This window comes from Lissotriton vulgaris, chromosome 6 (genome assembly GCF_964263255.1).
Source record: "Lissotriton vulgaris chromosome 6, aLisVul1.2, whole genome shotgun sequence".
NCBI classification, from domain to species: Eukaryota; Metazoa; Chordata; class Amphibia; order Caudata; family Salamandridae; genus Lissotriton; species Lissotriton vulgaris.
This window is the reverse complement of record NC_141694.1, coordinates 453,239,242-453,264,000: the sequence shown is the minus strand read 5'-3', so window position 1 is coordinate 453,264,000 and position 24,759 is coordinate 453,239,242.

The following is a 24,759-nucleotide window of genomic DNA, read 5'->3' as shown; positions in this document are numbered from 1 at the left end:
AACTCCCTGTTCTCTTCTCCTGTACTGATCTGCTGTTCTTTTCCACCGCCTCCTTCAGTAACTCCCAGTTCTCTTCTCCTGTAATGATCTGCTGTTCTCTTCCACCCGCCTCCTTCTTTAACTCCCTGTTCTCTTCTCCTGTGCTGATCTGTGCTCTCATCCACCCACCTCCTTCTTTAACTCCATGTTCTCTTCTCTTGTGCTGATCTGCTGTTCTCTTCCACCCCACCTCCTTCTTGAACTCCCCTGTTCTCATCTCCTGTGCTGATCTGCTGTTCTTTTGCACCCTCCTCTTTCTCTAACTCCCTGTTCTCTTCTCCTGTGCTGATCTGCTGCTCCCTTCCACCCCACCTCCTTCTCCAACTCCCTGTTCTATAATCTTTTCCTGAGCTGATCTGCTGCTCTCTTCCACCCGCCTTCTTCTCTAGCTCCCTGTTCTCTTCTCTTCTCCTGTGCTAATCTGCTGCTCTCTTCCACCCGCCTCCTTCTTTAACTCCCTGTTCTCTTCTCCTGTGCTAATCTACTGCTCTCTTCTACATGCCTCCTTCTTTAACTCCCTGGTCTCTCCTCCTTTGCTGATCTGCTGCTCTCATCCACCCACCTCCTTCTTTAACTCCCTGATCTCTTCTCTTCTCCTGTGCTGAACTGCTGTTCTCTTCCACCCGTCTCCTTCTTTAACTCCATGTTATCTTCTCCTGTGCTGATCTGCTGCTCTCGTCCACCCCAACTCCTTCTTTAACTCCGTTCACTTCTCTTCTACTGTGCTGATCTGTTGTTCTCTTCCACCGCCTCCTTCTTTAACTTCATGTTATCTTCTCCTGTGCTGATCTGCTGCTCTTGGTTATCCCAACTCCTTCTTTAACTCTGTTCGCTTCTCTTCTACTATGCTGATCTGCTGTTCTCTTTCTCCCGCCTCCTTCTCTAACTCCCTGTTCTCTTCTGCTGTGCTAGTATGTTGTTCTCTTCCACCCGCCTCCTTCTTTAACTCCATGCTCTCTTCACCTGTGCTGATCTGCTGCTCACTTCCACCTGCCTCCTTCTTGAACTCTGTTTTTTTCTCATGTGCTGATCTGCTTTTCCCTTCCACCACCTACTTCTCTAACTCCCTGTTCTCTTCTCCCATGCTGATCTGCTGTTCTCTTCCTCCCGCCTTCGTCTCTATCTCCCTGTTCTCTTCTCCTGTGATGATCTTTCTGCTATCTTACATCCGCCTCCTTCTCTAACTCCCTGTTCTCTTCGCCTGTGCTGATCTGCTGTTCTCTTTCACCCCGCCTCCTTCTCTAACTCCCTGTTCTCTTCTCCTATGCTAATATGCTGCTCTCTTCCACCCGCTTCCTTCTTTAACTCCCTGTTCTCTTCTCCTGTGCTGATCTGCTGCTCTCTTCCACCCCGCCTCCTGCTTTAACTCTGTTCTTTTCTCCTGTGCTGATCTGCTGTACTGTTCCACCTGCCTTCTTCTTTCACTCCCTGTTCTCTTCTCCTTGCTGATCTGGTGCTATCTTCCACCCCACCTAATTCTTTAACCTCCTGTTCTGTTCTCCCATGCTGATCTGCTGCTCTCTTCCACCTGCCTCATTCTCTAACTCCTTGTTGCCTTCTACTGTGATGATCTTTTTTGCTCTCTACCATCTGCCTCCTTTTTTAACTCCCTTTTCTCTTCTCCAGTGCTGATCTGCTGTTCTCTTTCACCCGCCACTTTCTCTAACTCCCTGTTCTCTTCTCCTGTACTGATATGATGTTCTTTTTCACTGCCTCCTTCAGTAACTCCCAGTTCTCTTCTCCTGTGCTGATCTGCTGTTCTCTTCCACCGCCTCCTTCTTTAACTCCCTGTTCTCTTCTCCTGTGCTGATCTGTGCTCTCATCCACCCACCTCCTTCTTTAACTCCATGTTCTCTTCTCTCGTCCTGTTCTCTTCTCCTGTGCTGACCTGTTGCTCTCTTCCACCCCACCTCCTTCTTTAACTCCCTGTTCTCTTCTCCTGTGCTGATCTGCTGCTCTCTTCCACTCGCCTCCTTCTTTAACTCTGTTCTTTTCTCCTTTGCTGATCTGCTGTTCTCTTCCACCTGCCTCCTTCTTTCACTCCCTGTTCTCTTCTCCTGTGCTAATCTGCTGCTCTCTTCCACCCCACCTCCTTCTTTAACTCCCTGTTCTCTTCTCTTCTCCTGTGCTGATCTGCTGCTCTCTTCCACCCCGCCTCCTGCTTTAACTCTGTTCTTTTCTCCTGTGCTGATCGGCTGTTCTGTTCCACTTGCCTTCTTCTTTCACTCCCTGTTCTCTTCTCCTTGCTGATCTGGTGCTATCTTCCACCCCACCTACTTCTTTAACTTCCTGTTCTGTTCTCCCGTGCTGATCTGCTGCTCTCTTCCACCTGCCTCATTCTCTAACTCCTTGTTGCCTTCTCCTGTGATGATCTTTTTTGCTCTCTACCATCTGCCTCCTTTTCTAACTCCCTTTTCTCTTCTCCTGTGCTGATCTGCTCTTCTTTTCCACCCGCCTCATTCTCTAACTCCTTGTTGCCTTCTCCCGTGAGGATATTTTTGCTCTCTTCCATCTGCCTCCTTCTCTAACTCCCTTTTCTTTTCTCCGGTGCTGATATGCTGTTCTCTTTCCCCCCGCCTCCTTTTCTAACTCCCTGTTCTCTTCTCCTGCACTGATCTGCTGTTCTTTTCTACCGCCTCCTTCTGTAACTCCTGGTTCTCTTCTCCTGTGCTTATCTGCTGTTCTCTTCCACCCCACCTCCTTCTCTACCTCCCTCTTCTCTTCTCTTGTGCTGATCTGCTCTTCTCTTCCACCGACTCATTCTCTAACTCCTTGTTTCCTTCTCCCGTGAGGATCTTTTTGCTCTCTTCCATCTGCCTCCTTCTCTAACTCCCTTTTCTCTTCTTCGGTGCTGATCCGCTGTTCTCTTTCACCCCGCCTCCTTCTCTAACTCCCTGTTCGCGTCTCCTGTGCTGATCAGCTGCTCTCTTCCACCCGCCTCCTTCCTTATCTCCCTGTTCTCTTCTCCTGTGCCAATCTGCTACTGTCTTCCACCCCACCTCCTTCTTTAACTCCCTGTTCTCTTCTGCTGTGCTGATCTACTGCCTCTTCCACCCACATCCTTCTCTAACTCCCTGTTCTCTTCTTTTCTCCCTCTGCTGATCTGCTGCTCTCTTCCACCCCGCCTCCTTCTTTAAGTCCCTGTTCTCTTCTGCTGATCTGCTGCTCTCTTCTACCCCGCCTCTTTCTCTAACTCCCTGTTCTATTTTCCTGTGCTGATCTCCTGCTCTCTTCCACCCTACCTCCTTCTTTAACTCCCTGTTCTCTTCTCCTGTGCTGATCTGCTGCTCTCTTCCACCTGCCTCCTTCTTTAACTCCATGTTCTCTTTTGCTGTGCTGTTATGCTGCTCTCTTCCACCCACCTCCTTCTCTAATTCCCTGTTCTCTTCTCTTCCCCTGTATTGATCTACTGCTCTCTTCCACCGCCTCCTTCTCTAGCTCCCTGTTCTCTGCTCTTCTCCTGTGCCGATCTGCTGTTCTCTTCCACCCACCTCCTTCTCTAACTCCCTGTTCTTTTCTCCTGTGCCGATCTGCTGTTCTCTTCCACTCGCCTCTTTCTCTAACTCCCTGTTCTCTTCTCCTGTCCTGATCTGCTGCTCTCTTCCACCCCACCTCCTTCTTTAACTCCCTGTTCTCTTCTCCTGTGCTGATCTGCTGCTCTCTTCCAACCGCCTCAATCTTTAACTCCATGTTCTGTGCTCTTCTGCTGTGCTGTTACGCTGCTCTCTTCCACCCACCTCCTTATTTATCTCCCTGTTCTCTTCTGCTGTGCAGATCTGCTGCTCTCTTCCACATACATCCTTCTCTAACCGCACACACAAATACATACAACCACGCACACACACACATACAACCATACACACACACAACCACACACACACAATCACACACAACCACACATACAACCACACACACAACCACACACACAACCCCCCACACAACCCCACACACATATCACCACACACACAACCACATACACAACCACACACATCCACACACAACCACAACCACACTCACAACCACACACACAACCATACACACAGCCACACACACACAACCACACACATAACCACAACCACACACACAGCCACACATACAACCACACACACACACGCAACCATACACAAACACAACCACACACACAACCACACCCAACCACATACCTATCCACACACAACCACACACACAACCATACACAACCACACACACATACAACCACACACAAATACAACCAAACACACACAACCACACACACACACACACAACCACACACAACCACACACACAACCACACACAACCACACACACACAACCACACACATCTATCGCCCTCACTCTATCTATCTATCGTCCTCACTCTATCAATCTGTCACCCTCACTCTATCAATCTGTCACCCTCACTCTATCTATCTTTTGCCCTCTATCTATCTATCTATCTATCTATCTATCTATCTATCTATCTATCTATCTATCTATCTATCTATCTATCTATCTATATATCTATCTATCTATCTATCTATCTATCTATCTATCTATCTATCTATCTATCTATCTATCTATCTATCGCCCTCACTCTATCTATCTATCTATCTATCTATCTATCTATCTATCTATCTATCTATCTATCTATCTATCGCCCTCACTCTATTTATCTATCTATCTATCGCCCTCACTCTATTTATCTATCTATTGCCCTCACTCTATTTATCTATCTATCTATCGCCCTCACTCTATTTATCTATCTATCTATCGCCCTCACTCTATTTATCTATCTATCTATCGCCCTCACTCTATTTATCTATCTATCTATCGCCCTCAATCTATCTACCTATCGCACCACCACAGCATCACTCAGGGGCACCACAGCATCACTCAGGGGCACCACAGCATCACTCAGGGGCACCACAACATCTCTATGCGCTACCACAGCATCACTGAACGCCACAGCATCACTCGTCGCCAACCAACATCACTCCGTGCCACTACAGCATCAATCTGTGCAACCATTCAACAACAACTGGTTCAAATATTCTCTCAATGTTTCAAGCTTTATTACAAATGTCACAAAAATATGTTAATATTTCACTTTTGTTCTTGGATTTTCGTCACGATAAAATACACTGAACATAATCTTCACAAAAGTTATTTACAAAAGTTAAAGCTGTTGCCTTTATAAATTACAATAACTTTTATTAAAGTATTAATTATGTAAAAACATTTAAAGACAGTGCTATTTGTAATAGCAATACATCTAAGTCATGTAAATGCAAAACATGTTGCATTACAAATGCTATAGGTGTCACATTTGCAAAAGTTAAAAGTATTGGCATTGTAAATGACAAAGCTAATAATTTCGCTATTTTCAAAACCAACACATCAATAAAAAATGTGCCATTTACAAGACCAATAGCTCAAACTTTCCTAATGCGAGACCTTTTGCATTGCAAATACTTGTTTATATTGGAATTTGCCTCTGGAAGAAATTCAAGCAAATCATCCCAAGTGTACTCAGCACAACTTAGGGTAAGGAACCATGTAGGAGTTCCTAAGTTCTGTAGCATACATTTCAGTTCTCTATGATGACGGTACCAATATTCATTAGTCCCATTCTGACATGCCATTAGATTAATCAGCTGAGATTCTAAATGATCCTCTCTATGATGCACTTTATCCATAAAATCCTTTGCAGATACATTTTGCAGATGTACTCCAGTTTTTTAAATGTGATTAAATGCATATGAAAGTCCAGACAAGTCACTTTCAAACAAAAGATGAAATATATAAGGGATACATTGTAGAAATCTTGGATCTTTTGCATATAATCTTGTTGACCGATATTCAGATGCAGGAATCTGCACAGGATGTTCATCATATCGTCAACCTTTTCCTGTTGGAAACAACTGTGGAAAACAATGAGCTTCCAAGCTCTCTTCCCATACACTCATGGGACTTCCCTTTGCTTTTTCCATTTGGAACAACTCAATAGTGTTCCCCATCACTTCTTTTGAATTAAGTTGATGTACACTGTAATGTTCATAGACTTCTTCAAATCTTGACATGTCCACTTTTTCAATGTTTCCACTTGATGTTTCAGTATCTTCTGGTAAAAGTATTTCATCTTCTACCATACAAACATGTTTATAGTACTTATTGTTTTTTATCAAATACAAAGTTGCCGTCTGTACTTGCCTAACATCCACTAACTCTTGTCAGATTTTCTTACTCTTAGTAGGCACACCATTAACTAGAAAAACTAGGGGTTTACTTTCTACACTCTCTACACCAATAGTTTCAATATTTTTTTTAAATCTAACGGTAAATACAAAACTCTTCCTTTTAATCCTCTCTGTAAATCTGAAGGAGGTAATTTGCCTGTTTTAGGCTCCATACGAACAATAGCCTGAAACAGGTGCAAACATTGAATGAGAGTAGACTCATAGGTATGTAAATCTATCAGTTCTGGAGGAATAGCAACTAACTCTAAATTATTATGCACAGCTCTAGCGGGCATTTTGTTCTCATCTAATTTGTTATAACAATATTTACTAATATGCTGATCAGAACCCAAATCAAAACAATTTTCTACCAAGTTGCAAATTCCTTCCCCATATCATTATTTTCTCTTTCACTTTTTAAATACAGATCAACACTTCTAGTTTGATTTTTATAGTGAGTTCGCCGACAACAAATACAAGAAAAATTTGGTCTTTCACCTGAAATCACTTTAAACTTTCTAATTTGATCATCAAATCTTTTTGTAATAGTATTTTCCACATTGACTTCAACATTTTCTTCTATTAATGGCTCAGATTCTGCACACTCTTGTTCAGGACCAAAGTAACAAAACTCAATTTCATCACAAACATTCTTCACATCTGATACTGACCCACGCAAAACAGCACTGTTCAACTCATTTAACTTTAGTGCTGGACTTTTTGCATAATATAATCTTCTGAATAACTTCCACATTTGAGTATGATGTACTGCCAACATCCTGAAATGGTGAATAACACTTTGACATACTTTCCTAGAAAGACAAGCCAGAGAATAACCTTGCAAACAGGTATTTTTCTTACTCTGCAAGTGTCTAGTCCTTGAAACATCTCAATCTTTTGTTTAACACTTTTTTACTATATTCTCGTAAGAAATTGCATAAATGATCAATAGATTCTTGTCGTACACTACAAATACTACTGGAATCCCAAGAGTACACAGAGGCTTTAGGACGTCTGCCTAGAACTTCATCAGCTATCACTTCTTCTGCATTTCTGGGAACCATGTTCTCTTTCCTGATTGAACAACCATTTCTAACTTCATAAGCTCGACCACTGGTGTCAACTGTATGCAACAAAACATTGGTCTGAAAATAATTCTCTTCATTAAAGAAAGGCTCTGAACTTTAACTGTGTTTCCATTCCCCCCAAAAACACCACAAAAATGTTTTATTAATTACTCTTTTCCTCTTACTTTTGGCCTTCATTAAATGGAGCATCATGTGCAGTGGGCCTCATTGATTCGTGGTCTGAATCAATCCTGGTCCAGATATTCAAAAAAGGAGACCGTCAGAGCCCATCCTGCTATCGTCCCATATCTATGTTGAACTCTCTGGGCAAGATAGCGTGACGTATTATTCTCGATCGCTTACATTATTGGTCAGAGGGCAATAACATACTGTCCGAGCTCCAGTTCTGGTTCAGGGAGGGCCTGGGCACCCGGAACAAGCCCTTAATTTGACTCTCTTGATGGGCAAATACACAAATGCGATGGGGGGAATCTATACATGGCTTACGTAGATCTAACAGCAGCTTTTGACTGTGTAAATCATTCCAAACTGCGGATTATTCTGGGTGATCTGGGGACAGAGCCTCCCCTGATACATTTTTTGCGAGAAATGTATTCAAACGCTACGGCAAGGGCTAGGTTTGGAATAGGAGGGGAACTCATGGCCTTCCTTAGAGTGGAGAGAGGGGTAAGGCAGGGCTGTGTCCTGGCGCCCTTCCTTTTTTCAATCTCTACAAACGGCCTAGAACAGGCCATGCTGGAAGGGTGCCAGGACCTACCCTGTGTGCAAAAACATCCGATTCCCGCTCTACTCTATGTGGATGATGCCGTGATCATAGTGCGAACTCCTCTTGAACTCCAATGTGCTCTTAATAGGTATCATGGCTCTATGGCTAATCTAGATCTAAGGATTATTATTAGAAAAACTTTTGTTATGTCCTCTGGGTCAAGACATAAGAAAACGCGGAGTGCTTTCATAGAAAAAAATAAGTTGGAAAACACTACCATGTACCCATATCTTGGAATTTTAATTGATGACAAGTGTTCCTGGAGGCAGTCAATAGAGGCCAGGAATTTGCTGTTTATTAGGGCCACCACTGCGTTAGTTTATTTTGCACATAGACTGGGTAAAAGGCCTCAAGCACCACTACATGCATAGTGCATAGGAGTTTGAAGCACTAAGTGCCCCAAATCCTGGCTTACTGCATGAGTACATACATACTGACTGAATGATTACAGTACTAGAAGAAGAGACAGTTGGTGAATTCATAATTCATTGAGTTTTACTTTAGTGAGTCAGTATGGAATTGGAAGAGCAGTCACAGGGTGTTTGCTGGAGTGCATGGATACTAACTGAGGAATTGTAGGCGTGAAACACAAATGTGAAGTTGATTACAGTACTACATGCATAGTGCATAGGAGATTGAAGTACTCCGTGCCCTAAATCCTGGCTCACTGCATGAGTACATGCATACTGACTGAATGGTTACAGTACTATGAGGAAAGACAGTGGGTGAATTCATAATTTTTTTAGTGTTACTTTAGTGAATGGATTAGTACATGGTACTGAAAGAGTCACTATGGAATTGCAAAAGCACTCAGAGTGTGTTTGCAGAAGTGTATGGATACTAACTGGGGAATTGTAAGCCTGAAACACAAGTGTGAAGGTGGTTAGACCACTACATGCATAGTGCATAGGAGTTTGAAGTACTCCATGCCCTAAATCCTGGCTCACTGCATGAGTACATGCATACTGACTGAATTATTACGGTACTATAAGGAGAGACAGTGGGTGAATTTATAATTTATTTAGTTTGAGTTTAGCGAATTGATTAGTACATGGTACTGAAAGAGTCACTATGGGATTGCAACAGCACTCACAGGGTGTTTGCTGGAGTGTATGAATACTAACTGGGGAATTGTAGGCCTGAAACACAAGTCTGAAGGTAATTAGACCACTACATGCATAGTGCATAAGAGTTTGAAACAGTCCGTGCCCTAAATCCTAGCTCACTGCATGAGTAATTGCATACTGACTGAATGATTACAGTACTATAAGAAGAGACAGTGGGTGAATTCATAATTCATTCAGTTTTAGTTTAGTGAATGGATTAGTATATGTTACTGAAAGAGTCACTATGGGATTGCAAGATAACTCACAGGGTGTTTGCTGGAGTGTTTGGATACTAACTGGGGAAATGTAGGCCTGAAAGAAAAGTGTGAAGGTGGTTAGACCACTACCTGCATAGTGCATAGGAGTTTGAAACAGTCCCTGCCCTAAATCCTGGCTCACTGCATGGGTACATGCATACTGACTGTTTGATTACAATACTATAAGGAGAAACTGTGGGTGAATTCATAATTGATTGAGTTTTATTTTAGTGAATGGATTAGTACATGATACTGAAAGAGTCACTATGGGATTGCAAGAGCACTCACAGGGTGTTTGCTAGAGTGTATTGTTACTAACTGGGGAATTGTAGGCCTGAAACACAAGTGTGAAGATGGTTAGAGTACTACATGCATAGTGCATAGGAGTTTGAAGCAGTCCCTGCCCTAAATCCTAGGTCACTGCATTAGTACATGTGTACTGACTGAATGATTACAGTACTAAAAGGAGAGACAGTGGGTGAATTCATAATTTATGTAGTTTTAGTTTAGTGAATGGATTAGTACATGGTACTGAAAGAGTCACTATGGGATTGCAACAGCACTCACAGAGTGTTATTTCTGGAGTGTATGGATACTAACTGAGAAATTGTAGGCCTGAAACACAAGTGTGAAGGTGGTTAGACCACTACATGCATAGTGCATAGGAGTTTGAAACAGTCCTAAATCCTGGCTCACTGCATGAGTACATGTATACCGACAGAATGATTATAGTGCTATAATGAAAGGCAGTGGGTGAATTCCTAATTCATTCAGATTTAGTTTAGTGAATGGATTAGTACATGGTACTGAAAGAGTCACTATGGGATTGCAACAGAACTCACAGGGTGTTTGCTAGAGTGTATGGATACTAACTGGGGAATTGTAGGCCTGAAACAAAAGTGTGAAGGTGGTTAGACCACTACCTGCATAGTGCATAGGAGTTTGAAACAGTCCGTTCCCTAAATCCTGTCTCACTGCATGAGTACACGCATACTGATTGAATGATTACAGTACTATAAGGAGAGACTTTGGGTGAATTCATAATTAATTTAGTTTTAGTTTAGTGACTGGATTAGTACATGGTACTGAAAGAGTCACTATGGGATTGCAACAGCACTCACAGGGTGTTTTTTCTGGAGTGTATGGATACTAACTGAGAAATCGTAGGTCTGAAAGGTGAAGGTGGTTAGACCACTATATGCATTGTGCAAAGAATTTGAAACAGTCCGTGCCCTAAAACCTGGCTCACTGCATGAGTACATGCATACTGACTGAATTATTATAGTACTATAAGGAAAGACAGTGGGTGAATTCATAATTTATTTAGGTTTAATTTAGTGAATGGATTAGTACATGGTACTGAAAGAGTCACTATGGGAATGCAACAGCACTCACATGGTGTTTGCTGGAGTGTATGGATACTAACTGGGGAATTGTAGGCCTGAAACAAAAGTGTGAAGGTGGTTAGACCACTACATGCATAGTGCATAGGAGTTTGAAACAGTCCGTTCCCTAAATCCTGTCTCACTGCATGAGTACACGCATACTGACTGAATGATTACAGTACTATAAGGAGAGACTTTGGGTGAATTCATAATGAATTTAGATTTAGTTTAGTGACTGGATTAGTACATGGTACTGAAAGAGTCACTATGGGAGTGCAACAGCCCTCACAAGGTGTTTGCTGGAGTGTATGGATACTAACTGGGGAATTGTAGGCCTGAAACACAAAAGTGAAGGTGGTTAGACCACTGCATGCATAGTGCATAGGAGTTTGAAACAGTCAGTGCCCTAAATCCTGGCTCATTGCATGAGTACACGCATTCTGACTGAATGATTATAGTCTTATAAGGAGAGACAGTAGGTGAAGTCGTCATAATTAATTGAGTTTTACTTTAGTGAATGGATTACTACATGGTACTGAAAGAGTCACTATGGAATTGCAACAGCACTCACAGGGTGTTTGCTGGAGTGTATGGATACTAACTTGGGAATTGTAGGCCTGAAACACAAGTGTGAAGGTGGTTAGACTACTACATGCAGAGTGCATAGGAGTTTGAAGCACTTTATCCCCTAAATCCTAGCTCACTGCATGACTACATGCATACTGACTGAATGAATACAGTACTATAAGGAGAGACAGTGGGTGAATTCATAATTCATTAAGTATTACTTTAGTGAATATATTAGTATATGGTACTGAAAGAGTCACTATGAGATTGCAACAGCACTCACAGGGTAATTGCTGGAGTGTATGGATACTAACTGTGGAATAGTAGTTCGGAAAGACTGGTCTGAAGGTTGTTAGACTACTACATGCATAGTGAAATGGAGTTTGAAAAAGTCTTTTCCCTCAACCCTGGCTCACTGCATGAGTATATGCATACTGACTGAATACTTATAGTACTATAAGGAGAGACAGTGGGTGAATTCATAATTGATTGAGTTCTACTTCAGTGAATGGATTAGTACATGATGCTGAAAGGGTCACTATAGGATTGCAACAGTAGTGACAGGGTTTCTCTCACAATGGTTCCCAAATGCACACCGATTCACAGTGTGATTCTAGACAAGTCACACTATTCCCAGGTCTACAAAAGGTAAGTTGACTGCACACATTCCACATATTTCAGTACTGCATTTTAGTGTTAAAGCCTAACTCATTTTCCAAATACATAAGTAATGTCTTTTTTCTAATTCTACCAGAACTTAAAAACAAGAAAGGTTTTTAAGCACTTATGTGTCTGCAAACACATCAAGCAACCAAATTGTTCTGTCACAATTTTCTCAAATGCACACTGACTTACAGTGTGATTCCAGAATAATAACAGCATCTCTTGCACTTTAGCAAAAAGCGTTTACTAGTGTGGAACAGGTGACATACCTGAACATATTCCACATATTTTAGAAATGCACTGTACTGTGGAAACCTTACTCATTTTGCAAATACATAAGCAATAACTGCTTTCAAATTCTACCAAAACATGGCAACAGCATAAGTTTTTAACAGGTATATTTCTGCAAACACATGAAACACCCACAGGCTTCTCTCACAACAGTTCCCAAATGTAGACAGACTCACAGTGAGATTCTAGACAACCAAGACTATCCCGTGGACTTTATCAAAACACATTAACCGATCTACACAAACTAAGGTGACAGCACACTTTTCACATATTTCATTATTGCATTTCAGTGTTAAAGCCTAATTCTTCTTCCAAATACATAAGCACTGTGTATTTTCTAATTCTACCAAAACTTAACAACAACAAAAGGTTTTTAAGTACGTATGTGTCTGCAAAAACGCCAAGCAACCAAATGATTCTCTCACAGTTTTCACGAATGCACACTGACTCACAGTGTGATTCTAGACAAATAACAGTATCCCTTGCACTTTAGCAAAAAAACATTCTAAAAGAAGAGAGTAGCAAGATAATGTGAAAAGGAATATGATGATGTGGGAGATATGCAGATGGAGGTTTTATGATCGATGTGGGAAGAAATGGGAAGCACATGTCTAACATCGTGAAGGTCTCAACAGATCTTGGTAACCTTTAATTCAGTCACAATTTTAAAGAATTTAAACATGTTAAATTCAAGGTATTTAAAACAAAGTCATTGTTGCTGATTATTTAATACAGCTATTAGGCATTGTAAAAGGCAATAGTTCTGGCCTATTTAAGACATATGATTGTTGTTTTGTTGTATATCTGTATGAAATTACAGAAAGCTCACAGAGTGGCATCCAAATACTGGTAAGTCAAAATGCTTTATATTACACAGAATTTTAGTTTTCCAGGTTTACCAAGGCTGCACCTCTTCTAAACTAGTACTACTCAGTGGCATAGGGACCACCCCAATTTAGCAGCTTAAGTGGGGGCTGCCACTAGGGCTGAGAAGCTGGTGAACTGGATCGACATGAACATTAATTAGTTGTTTTGGGTAGGCCTGGACAAAGCACTCCGCTACGCTCGCGGAGTTTGCAAAGTTTGCGCAACTTCGCACTGCGCAAGCTGCACGTAGCACAGTGCGAACACGCGTAGTGCAGCGTAAAGTAGTGCAGAGCTCATTTTTTGCTTGTTCGTGGTCCTGAACGTCATGTTCGCGACCGCGAGCAAGCAAAATGACATCCCGGCGAGATTCTCAAAGCGGGGAGGTAAGGTTTCTCATTGTGAGTGGTTGCGCATGCTCGCGACCACTCTCAATGAGAAACTACCAGTTCGCGTTGGGAAAGCTGCAGCTCGAGTAATAATCTACTCGAGCAGCAGAAAACTACAGCTCGCACTGTGCAAGATGCCGTTTTCAATGATTGTACAGTGCCGGATGCTTGTCCGCATTGTGCAATCGTTGAAAACACTTCTTGCACAGTGCGAACATGCTACTACGCAGCTCGCGTAGTGCTACGTGAAGTTCGCGTAGTGCGAAGTACACTTTGCGTAGCTTTGCGTAGCTTCGCGTAGCGCTACTTCGCGAACTACGCCCACCCTTAGTTTTGGGGCCTCTTATGTCTGCAGGCCTTCAGACAAAATGTGAATAAATAACCCATCTATGAAATACCTTGAGGTAGGGTTGTGGGCATTCATTGGCATCCTAAGGGAAGGAAATAAATAAAAAAATAAACAGAAAGAGGAATACTTAGAAAATCAATGAGCATAAGAGATACAGATAAGGCAAACAGTAAGAATGAGAAATGATGGGTGGATAGAAAGGGACAAAAGAACAGTAGGTGAAAGCAGGGGGACAAGAAGGAAGGAAACATGAAAGGAAATACGAAAGAAAGGCAAAAGGAAGGATAAAAAAGAGTGGTAGAATGACTAGATGGGTGTGTGAAAGGATTGATAGATTGAAGGGTCAAACAGTGGCTGGACGAATGGAAGATTGACTAGAGAAAGAGCGAATGATGAAAGGATAGAAGAACAAACAGATGGAGAAGAGCGGATGATTGAATGGTTAAAATGGATGATTTATGAACATATTGATGAGTTGTTAGGTGCAAGGATGAATGGATGTGGTAATAGGTGGGAAGATAGAAAGTGGAAGGGATGGACAAATGGATGACTAGTTAGAAGGTAAATGGTTGGATAGATGGAAGGAGTGTTGCATTTGCTTGCTTTTTATGCTCTGTTTGGTTAGAGGTATATTTCAAGAGGGAGGTGTTTTCATTGTCTGGCTACTCCCTTATTCCTAGTTACACTTCATTGCCGAAAGCCCCTTTTAAAGACCTCTAACCCTTTATTTTTATTTGTTTATTTTACCCAGAGAGGAACACAAAATCTCAATACATTAAACAAGCAGTCATGAATAAATATAACAGTGACAAGGGTTAAGAATAGTTAAAAAAATAGAGCATGGCCAATACATTTCATCATTTTTTTACAGTGGGTGGCAGCTAGTTTGTGGGGGAGGGTCGAGGCAAATAAAAAAGAAAAGTACCTCCAAGATAACTTCTGTAACAAAACTGGTGCTCGGTAAATGCTCTGATACCTGATGTCTTGGGTCTAGTTCGTGCTATATAAAACTCTAAAAAAAAAAAAAAACACATATTCTAATCATTAGTTAGATAAAACAGTTAAAACAGATACATCAGCTATATACAGACGCCGGGTAGATGTATTGGCCCGCCTTGGCTGTCCATTAAGGCCCATACAGGAGACCAGATTTTGTTCTCCAGCTTACTAGTCTGCCTGCTCTTGCTTGCATAAAGTGCGACCTCTTGGTTGTATATGCACAGCAATCAGGCAAGCCAGGACTGAAACGAGGGAGGTTCCGGATCAATCCATCTGGCTGCAATTAGCAATCTAGTGACTGCAAATGATACAAAAACAAAATAGGTCTGGGTCATATCTAACCTACTGCTACCATCGTGGCCTAAAACCATCATAGAGGGGCTGAAGCTAATCCTTTGCCCAAACAATCTTTCACAAAAATAATCCAGCCCATCCTTCAGGGGAGATAGCCTGTCACAGCTGTAGAATATATGAACCAGAGCAGCTGGCCCTCCCCACACCTACGGCATTCATCATCTGTCCCTTTTCCCCATGCAAACAGCTTAGCCGGAGTAAAATAGAGGTTAAATATTATTTTATAATGTTGTGCCTTCAGGTTGGTGGACAGAAATATCTTTCAGGCTAGCCCAATTGTAGGACACTATACATATTTCTTATTTTGCAGGCTATTGCCTCCAGGAGAGGAGTTTTATCCAAGAATACAGTCACCCTGCTGTTGTAAAAAATTCCCTAATTTGCATATATTTAAAATACGAGTGGTCTGAGATACTAAACATTTGCTGCAGGTGTGTAAAGGGCCAGATTATATCCTGGGCATAGATATCCTCTATTTTTGTGGGGTCGTGCTGCTCCCATTGTCTTCCCATAGCATCATAAAATAGAGTTGGAATCAGGGAAGACCCCGGCAGTGGTTTGTATCAGCAGTATTTTGGAATCTTCACACATTTTCGAATCTTACTCTATGCTTTCCAGGCTTTATGTATAGTCTTAAATCGGACTTCCTTAAAATAACTCTGCTCTAGTTGCCACAGACGCACATCTGTTAGCCTTTTTCCATAAAGCAAGCTTGTAAATAGTAGGAAGTATATTGGGGCTTTCGCTATCAGTCCTTTCGGGAAAAAATAGAATGCGCATTTGCTACAAAAGGGCTGCCCAATAATGCAGTGTGATGTTGGGGGCTGACCGACCACCTGTTCCTGAGGGAGAGAGAGAAAGTTTATAGAGTGCCTCACCTTCCCGTATTACCAAATTAAGTTTGTAAAGAAAGAGTCCAATATTTTCAATATTGACTCGTCAATAGCTACAGGTAATGCTCGAAATAATGATAAAATCTTTGGAAGCATTACCATCTTAAGGATGTTGCCCCTACCAATGATAGATAGGTGGTGCCCATTCATACATCTATAATCGGCAGAGATTTTTCTAACCAGGGTATCAAAGTTACTTTTTCTAATAGTATCTACCTTGGAGCTGATTCTGATGCCCAGATTAGTGTCTCTGTCCACATGCTGCATGTCATTATAAGTGATGTTATCTGTACAGATAATTTGCATTTTCCCCTTATTCAATGAATGGCCAAAGGCTTGCCCGAACTCTTCAGTGATAGATTCAATCTCTCTGATTGCCCCTTCAGGATTGGTGGAAACTATAGCACTATCATTGGCATATGCTAGAACCTTAGTTTCAAAGCTGTTACAGATAACCGTTTTTATTTCCTTAACACTTTCTCACTCAATTAATTCATATAAAGGGCAAACTAATTGGGGGAGCGGGGACATCCCTGCCTTGTTCTCTTAGTAAGCATGGGCGGAAAATCCGTTCTGCTCGCGGATTTTGCGGATTTTCGGTAAATTCGCAATCCGCGAACTCTCGCGAATTTACCGAAAATCCACAAATTCGCACGCAGCTGATTTTTTTTCTTGGTGATACAATATTGCGGCGTGAGGCGTTCACTTACCGTCATTCAGCGTTTGCCGAGTTGTTATTCTTGATATTTTGCGAGTGCTGCGCCATTATGGATCTTGCTGCGGGATCCCGCGGGAGTTTGGCGACGCATCGCGAGAGTTCGCAATTGCGAACATGTAGGTGCGGCAGGCAGCAACAATCTCGCACTCACGAAATTACAAAATTTGCAATTCTGCACAAGAAATCAACTAGCAAACAGCATAGACCTTCTGAAAATGATGATTTTTATCAGAATAACTCCTCAGGTTGACATTTGCCTGCACTTTTTTGGATTTGAGGCCTTTTGACTTTCTTTGGATCACTTTTGGATTAGAAATCAACTTTCACAAGTAAGTTTGTTTGGGGCATTACAGTTGCTGTTCTGCAGAAAAACGAGTTTTGCAAAACTGAAAGCACTCAGCAGGTGCAAAAGTTTAAACTCATCATTAGTAACTATTCCCTGTAGTGCTTCCTGACTGGGACCCCTCCAGAGTTCAGTTACTAGTTGCAACAATTCTATGACCCTGCTGGGTCATAGAATAGCTACAAGTAGGCCACAAAGGTCCTGGTAAAAAAATTGCACTGCAACAGAAAGCAAATTACAGATAAGGAAGCAGGTGCCAGACTGGAATTTTAAAACAGTGACACATTAATAAATCAACCCCAAATTCATTCATATCAGTTGAAGCAGGGCAGGTGTGCTTGCTTTTCCCCCCCATAATCTACAGTGATGAACCAGAGGGTGGCATTGATGTACCAGAGGGTGGCACGGGTGAAACAGGGTGGCAGTGGTGAAACAGAGGGTGCTGTGAACATGTGATGATGAACCAGACATGGAAACAACATAGTCACGACCGTTGCGAGCCGACAAGTAAGTTCGCAATTGCGAACTGATACAAAACCCTCGCGAACTGGCAGAAACCCTTGCGGACACAAAAAAATGCCCAAATTCGCGAGAATTTGCGGATTTTGCGGATTGCGAGTTCGCAAATACGCAAATTTGCGAACGCCAGATTCGCAAAATTCACCCATGCTTATCCCCTAGCCACCTTTATGATTTATTCTACACCCATTAGTTGGAATCGAGCATATGGATCAAAGTACATAGCCTTAATGGCTGTAATCATGCAAGGGCCAAAGCCCTTTACTTCTAATATACCCCATAGAAAACTCCAGGCCACTCAGTCAAAAGTCTTTTCAGCATCAAGGAGGACCACTGCCATCTGTCCCCATGTCTATGCCATGACATCAAATAGCGTTATAGCCCGCCTTATGTGGTCAGTTGTTCCTCTGCCAGGAATACATGCATTGTTGCCAGTGTGATACTAGATGGGCTATAACCCTCCCCCACCAAACCGTCAAGATTTTTAAATATATAATGGCATCCTTGTTTATCAATTACATTTCCCAATAGCAGGTGCATCTGTCCAGGGGCTTGAACTTCTTCGGAACGATAATGATATCAGTACCTTTCCAGGACTCCGGTGGAAGCCCCTTATGCTGAACTCCCAAAAACAAGTCTAATAAGAAAGGTGTTATGTTGTATTCTATGATTATATGTTTTTCTCTACTGTATGTGTTTTAAATGTTCAATGCATGTTAGATAGGAATGTATCTTTTTAAGTCCCTATGTTGCTTATCAGTTATGGAATGTTGGGCTTCAGCTCTTCAGTTGAAGACTGGAGATGGACTGAGGAACACTCTGTTGGATCTGAGTGCTGTTCTTATTCCTAAGATTAAATCATTTTTTATTATAAATACTTTCCTTGTCATACTTGAATGTAACATAAATTTGGCGATGAGGTGGTCAAGACTGCACTCCCTGGACCCATTTTCTGACATATTTTAGAAATTTTAAAATTTTAAGAAGATCCTCTCAGAGCTGCAGTGTATCCTAATTGAAATTTAACTCAATTGAATTCATTTGAATACAGTTTCAAAGTTGAAGACTGACTTCCTGACTACTTCAAGATAAGTTATTTCTAATTATTCTCATTTTCTTTTCTAATATACTCCTCTATTCTCTATTGGGAGCTTCTCTGCATGTGTTAAAAGTTTTATTGAAACATATCGATGCAGGCTCATAGAAATAGAAACTGTCTTAATGAGGATCAATATTATCAATAACATTATTGAGCAGAATTTCATCTCAGAAAAGTAATGGATGTTCCACGTTAAATTTATACCTTTAAGTCGTGTGGAAATAGTCCGACATATATTCTGCATTTGAATAATTCTGCCAGTGATTTCATTAACTTTACCAAGAACGTTTGTGAGTGTCATGATTCTTACAACATAAATGCTTCTCCAAAAGTTAACTTGAGAGCTAAATGCGATATTTGAAATTGCTGGAAATGCTGAGAGCTAAACGCGACATTTGAAATTACTGTAAACGCTTACCGGATTGCCTAAGAATCAATTGTCAGCAAGCTTCTTAATTGTCATTTTGCTCCAGTGACGGAGAGCTGCGGAACTCTATGGTTGACGTGCAACGTCATCATGCAACGTCTTTCAGCTTGGCGGCCATTTTCTTTGTCACCTAGCAATGGTTTGATACTTTGCTTTCGTGTTGAAGACGGACTTGATTTCTATGCTCTCTAAACTTAATTCTGCGCATCATTACAAAATGCTGATGCGCACAGCTAAAAACGCTAGCTTTGTTGAAGAGGGAGTCGATTTCTACGCTCTCTAAACTTGATACTTGCCATCATTACAAAATGCTGATGCGCACAGCTAGAACTCAAGCTTTATCACACAGAGAATTCATCGTGCATATTTTGTGTAAGTTCGCTGATGTGCACAGCTTCCAAATTGAATATTTAAACTTTCTTCATATTTATGAACATTTTACAGAGTTGTGACTCACACTTTTATCCTCAAAACATTTATTTTAGAAATTACTAACGATAATTGTATTCCTATTCTGTTTATTTCTACTTACCTTACATCACATACAGTTTATTATGGCTCTTCAAACTGCAGTTCATCCTTCCCCTTTTCTTCCAGAACCTGGCACACCTAAAATTAAATAAACTCAGTGGTAAAAATCATTCAATAGTTATATCATAGCTAAAGATGGAATAAAATGTTCTCCTGTCAGAATAAATGCTATGCCATATAATGCTCTGGGTGCTGAGGGGCAGAGAATTTTTTGATCATCAGCCACAAATTATTCGTCCACCCTCTGATGACTGGAATGAATACACTGAAGCTGTAATGAGGTTGGAAAAACATTTTAAAGATGAGCAAAACATAATAGTAGAGACATAAGTTTAAAACTCGTAAACAACGAAAGCATGAAAGTGTTGATCATTTTTTAGCGGAATTAAGAATTCTTGCTGCATCATGTGAGTTTGAAGGTCCCATTGAACAATACCTTAGGGACCAGATTGTGGTGAATTGTTTCAGTAACAAGGTTCAAGAAAGAATACTATGCTGTAGGAACCCCTCGCTTATCAAAACTTTAGAAATAGCAAGGGGCATTGAAAGATCTGTTTCTGCTTCCAGGGTACTTGGCAATAACAAGTCCCCTGTTACTGAACCAGTAAATAAAGTTTCACAACAAACATCACAATCTGTCACCCAACGAGACAAATCTTCCATCAAAAGTGAATGGAGAAAATCTGATAAACCATTTCAATGTTTATTTGTGGTTCAAAATCACATTTAGCTAATTCTCCCACTTGTCCAGCACTAAAGAAACAATGCACTAATTGCAAGAAAATTGGACATTTTAACTCAGTATGTAAATTCAAGTCTAAAACAATGTATGTAGAAGCTGTAGACGTTGATGATTTAGGATGTCATATGGAAGAAACGACAGTAAAGAAAATCTTGTTGTCTATAGACATGGTCGATTCACAGGAAGACTCTAATAGTTTTGATCCAGTGTGTGATATAAAAATAGGTAATGTCTCTGTGAAGATTACAGTAGATTCTGGGTCTCCTGTCACTATTCTTTATGATGTATTCTTTTTGAAAGAATGGCAAAGAGTCGAATTAATACCCCCGAGGATACGAGGAGCAGCTTTTGACGGACAAGAAATCGACATAATAGGGTACATTAATGATAGTCTCACTTTTGAAGACAGAACCATTGCATTCAAAGTTGATGTAGCAAAAAAGGGTATAATATTCTTGGGTGGAAAGACCAAGGCAAATTTGGAATGGTTTTGAGACCGGGCACTTACAATCCCATTTCATTAGATTGTTCTAGCAATGTTGATTCTGTACTTACGAAATGCTCTTCTTAGAAACCATCATCAATAAACATCAGGCTGTATTTTCAGATAAATTTGGTTCGGTTATAGGATTCGAACATAAACATTTTTTAAAACCTGATGCCATTCCGGTAATTCGCAAGGTTAGGCACGTCCCTCTAAGTATTAGAGACAAGCTCAAAAGATCATCTTAATCAACTATGTGAGGATGGTGTGATTGAACAAATTGATTCATCGTTATGGATTTCTCCCATAGTTGTTGCACTTAAAAAAATGTGATGAACTTGGGCTGTGTATCGATTTAGGTTAATTAAATAAGAATATACAAGTTGACTGCTTTCCCCTGCCACACATTCAAGACATGCTAGCTCAACTAAAAGGTACTAAGATTTTTTTCCACAATAGATTTGAGGGTGACCTACCATCAAATTGAGTTGCATGATGATTCTAAAGATTTAACTGCTTTAACACCCCATTTGGTCCTTTCAGATTTTTGAGACTATCCTTTGGCCTAGCTTCAGCGGCCTCAGTCTTTCAGAAACTGATGTTCAAACTTTTTAGTGATGTGAAAGATGTTTTAGCCTACCAAGATGATATATTATTATCCACTAAACTGTCCAACAACATCTCAACAAGTTAGATCAAGTTTTAAGTATTTTGAACAAACATGGTATGTTATGTTATGTTATGTTATGTTATGTTATGTTATGTTACGGTAGCTTATATAGCACTCAGCTGCCCCAGCAAAGGGGCGTCCCGGCGCTTTTAGCAGCTCACAAACCACTGACTACAATAGGAATCAGCAATGCAAAGTCCAGAAAACTTAATTAAGAGGAAAAATTGAGAATTTTATTTGTTTTTCTAAAATCCAACAAGCCTTCCAATCCCCATATGTGTGCTGGTAATGAGTTCCACAGCTTTGCTGCCAGATAGCGGAAGGAACGTCCTCCCGCTCTGCAGCATTTGATCCGGGGTACCCTGACCAAGTGTTGACCCGTGGAGCATAATGTGCGTGTTGGTACATACGGGGTCAGAAGGTTACAGAGCATTTGTTGTAAGTTTTAAAATTTTAAGGGAGAGACATAGTGTCTTAAACTGAATTCGCTGAGCCATAAGGAGTCAATGGAGCCTCCGGATGGTATCAGTGAAGGAGCAAACTCGGGGAAGGCCTACTAAAGTTCTGGCAGCTGCATTCTGAATGTGCTGCATCCGAGAGATCTCAACTTGGTTTGCTCCTAGAAACAAAGAGCTAACGTAGTCCAGTCGGGAGAGAACAGCTGCCAAATAGACAGAGAATTGCTCCCTTTTTCCAAAGTTAAGGAGTAATTAAGTGTTGAAAGCAACTTCATTATGAGAGGTTCTCTTCTTATACCTCCAACCTCTATCAGAAACAAAATTATTACTCTTGCTCATAAAGGTCATGGTGGAATTACTAGTACCAAGAAAAGGTTAAGGTTGCATTACTGGCGGCCCTGTATGGATATCTGTGTAGACACATTATTGAATAACTGCATTGAGTGTTCAACTGCTGATAAATATCTGCACACTGTGAACTCCCCTCTATGTCCCGTTAATTTTCCTAAAAATCCATGGGAAAAATTGGTCATAGATTTTCTAGGCCCTATAGGTGGATTGAACCAAGGTTACAGGTTTATATTAACAGTGGTTGATTATTGTTCCAAGTGGGTATCGTTTAAATTTATGAGGGATCCTAACACTGAAAACGCAATTAGGTTTTTGAAGCAACTTTTTAGATCTGAAGGTATACCTGCTGATCTTGTGTCGGACAATGGGGTACAATTTGTTTCACACAATATGAAAGATTTTTTTTAAGCAATCTTGGTATTAAACATCTCACCTCTGCGTTATACAGTCCACAAGGAAATGGTTTAGCGGAAAGAGTGAACCGTATTTTAAAAGATTCTATGCAGTTAGCTTCATATTTGGGCTTACAAGTTCAGGAGGTGGTAAGTGATATAATTTGGCCATACAACAATACATCCCACTCAACCACAGGAATAACTCTGTTTGCTATGCTGAGAGGAAGACTATCTTTCAATGGAGTGTCTCCAGAATGGGTTGTCAGAAAAGCCAAACCTGAGAAGAGTGTTCCCTGTTTAGATCAAATTAAAAGAAATGTTGTACAATCTCAAATTAAATCGAAAATCAGATACGATGAAAACAAACATGTAAAGGATGAATTGTTTAATGTTGGAGATAAAGTTAGGATCTGAAGACCTTTTAAAGTAAGAGGCTCAACATATTACCCTGAGACAACTATAGTGCAAGTGAGTAAACATGCTGTCAAGGTTTCAGGAGGGAAATGGTGGAGTAAAAGAAATGTTGCTAAAGTGAAAAATCCAAATGTGAAGTACAACAATTCTCAGGGTTCTTCTGAGGTTGCTGATGTTTTTTATAGTAAAGATAATTCAGTTAGTTCTACAAGAGGTATATCTTTGCAAGATAGTGACTGTGCTTTCCAAGGAGACACTTTAACACATGACGGTTTGGTCTCAGACAAAAATGCTGAAAATTGTATTGAGAATCTTAATTAATTTGTTAATGATGCTTTGTTATCTACTAATGTGTCTGATCCATGTTTTATGTCTAGCTCTAGATTGAAATGTAAACCTAAATACCTTGAAGATTACATTTCTTAGTCTTTATTTTATATTTGTTAATATAGGAGGAGAGGTGTGTTGTATTCCATGATTATATGTATTTCTCCACTGTATGTGTTTTAGATGTTCAATGCATGTTAGATAGGAATGTATCTTTTTAAGTCTCTATGTTGCTTAGCAGTTATGGAATGTTGGGCTTCCGCTCTTCAGTTGAAGACTGGAGCTGGACTGAGAAACACTCTGTTGGATCTGAGTGCTGTTCTTATTCCTAAGATTAGAGTATTTTATAGAGCTCAAGGGGTACTTTGTCAGGGTCAGACGCTTTCCCTAAGGGGAGGTGGTGTAGATCAGTTAAGACCTCTTCAAGTGTAATGTCCGCTTCTAGCTCGTTCCTAGTAGATTGGTCTAGGGTTACCCCCGGTCACAGTTATAGACTGCTTGTACAGCATCTAGTGATGTGCAATTCTCTTCACTATATAGTTCCTGACAGAATTCTTGGAACACATGGACTATTTAATTAGCCTCTGTAAAGGTTAATCCATCCTGTTTAATTGAAGCTATCCTGTTCCTTGCTGTTTCATGCCTTGTGCGAACAGCTAGTATTTACCCTCCTGATTCACCATACTGATAGGTCTCATTCTTATGTGTCTGATACTCTTCGGCTGCTCTCTGAGTATAATATCTTTTATCTCTGCTTTAGGTGTTAAAATCCTAAACTGGGTTTGGACAACTTATAGCCCCTGTATAATCCTTGCCACGTGTTCCTGTTCTGCTTCAGTAAATTCGCCCAGCAGCCTCTCGTTCTAGGTTTTGTGCTGGCTCTTAGTGTGAGCAACAAAGTTGATAATCTCTCCCCTCAAGCCAGCTTTAAAAGAATCCCAGACTGTACCCTGCGGCATACTAAATCTATTAGCATCAAAATGCCAGAGTGTCCAGTTCTTTATGTGTTCACCAAAGACTGTGCTAGCCAAAAGTTTCCTTTCAAATATCCATTTAT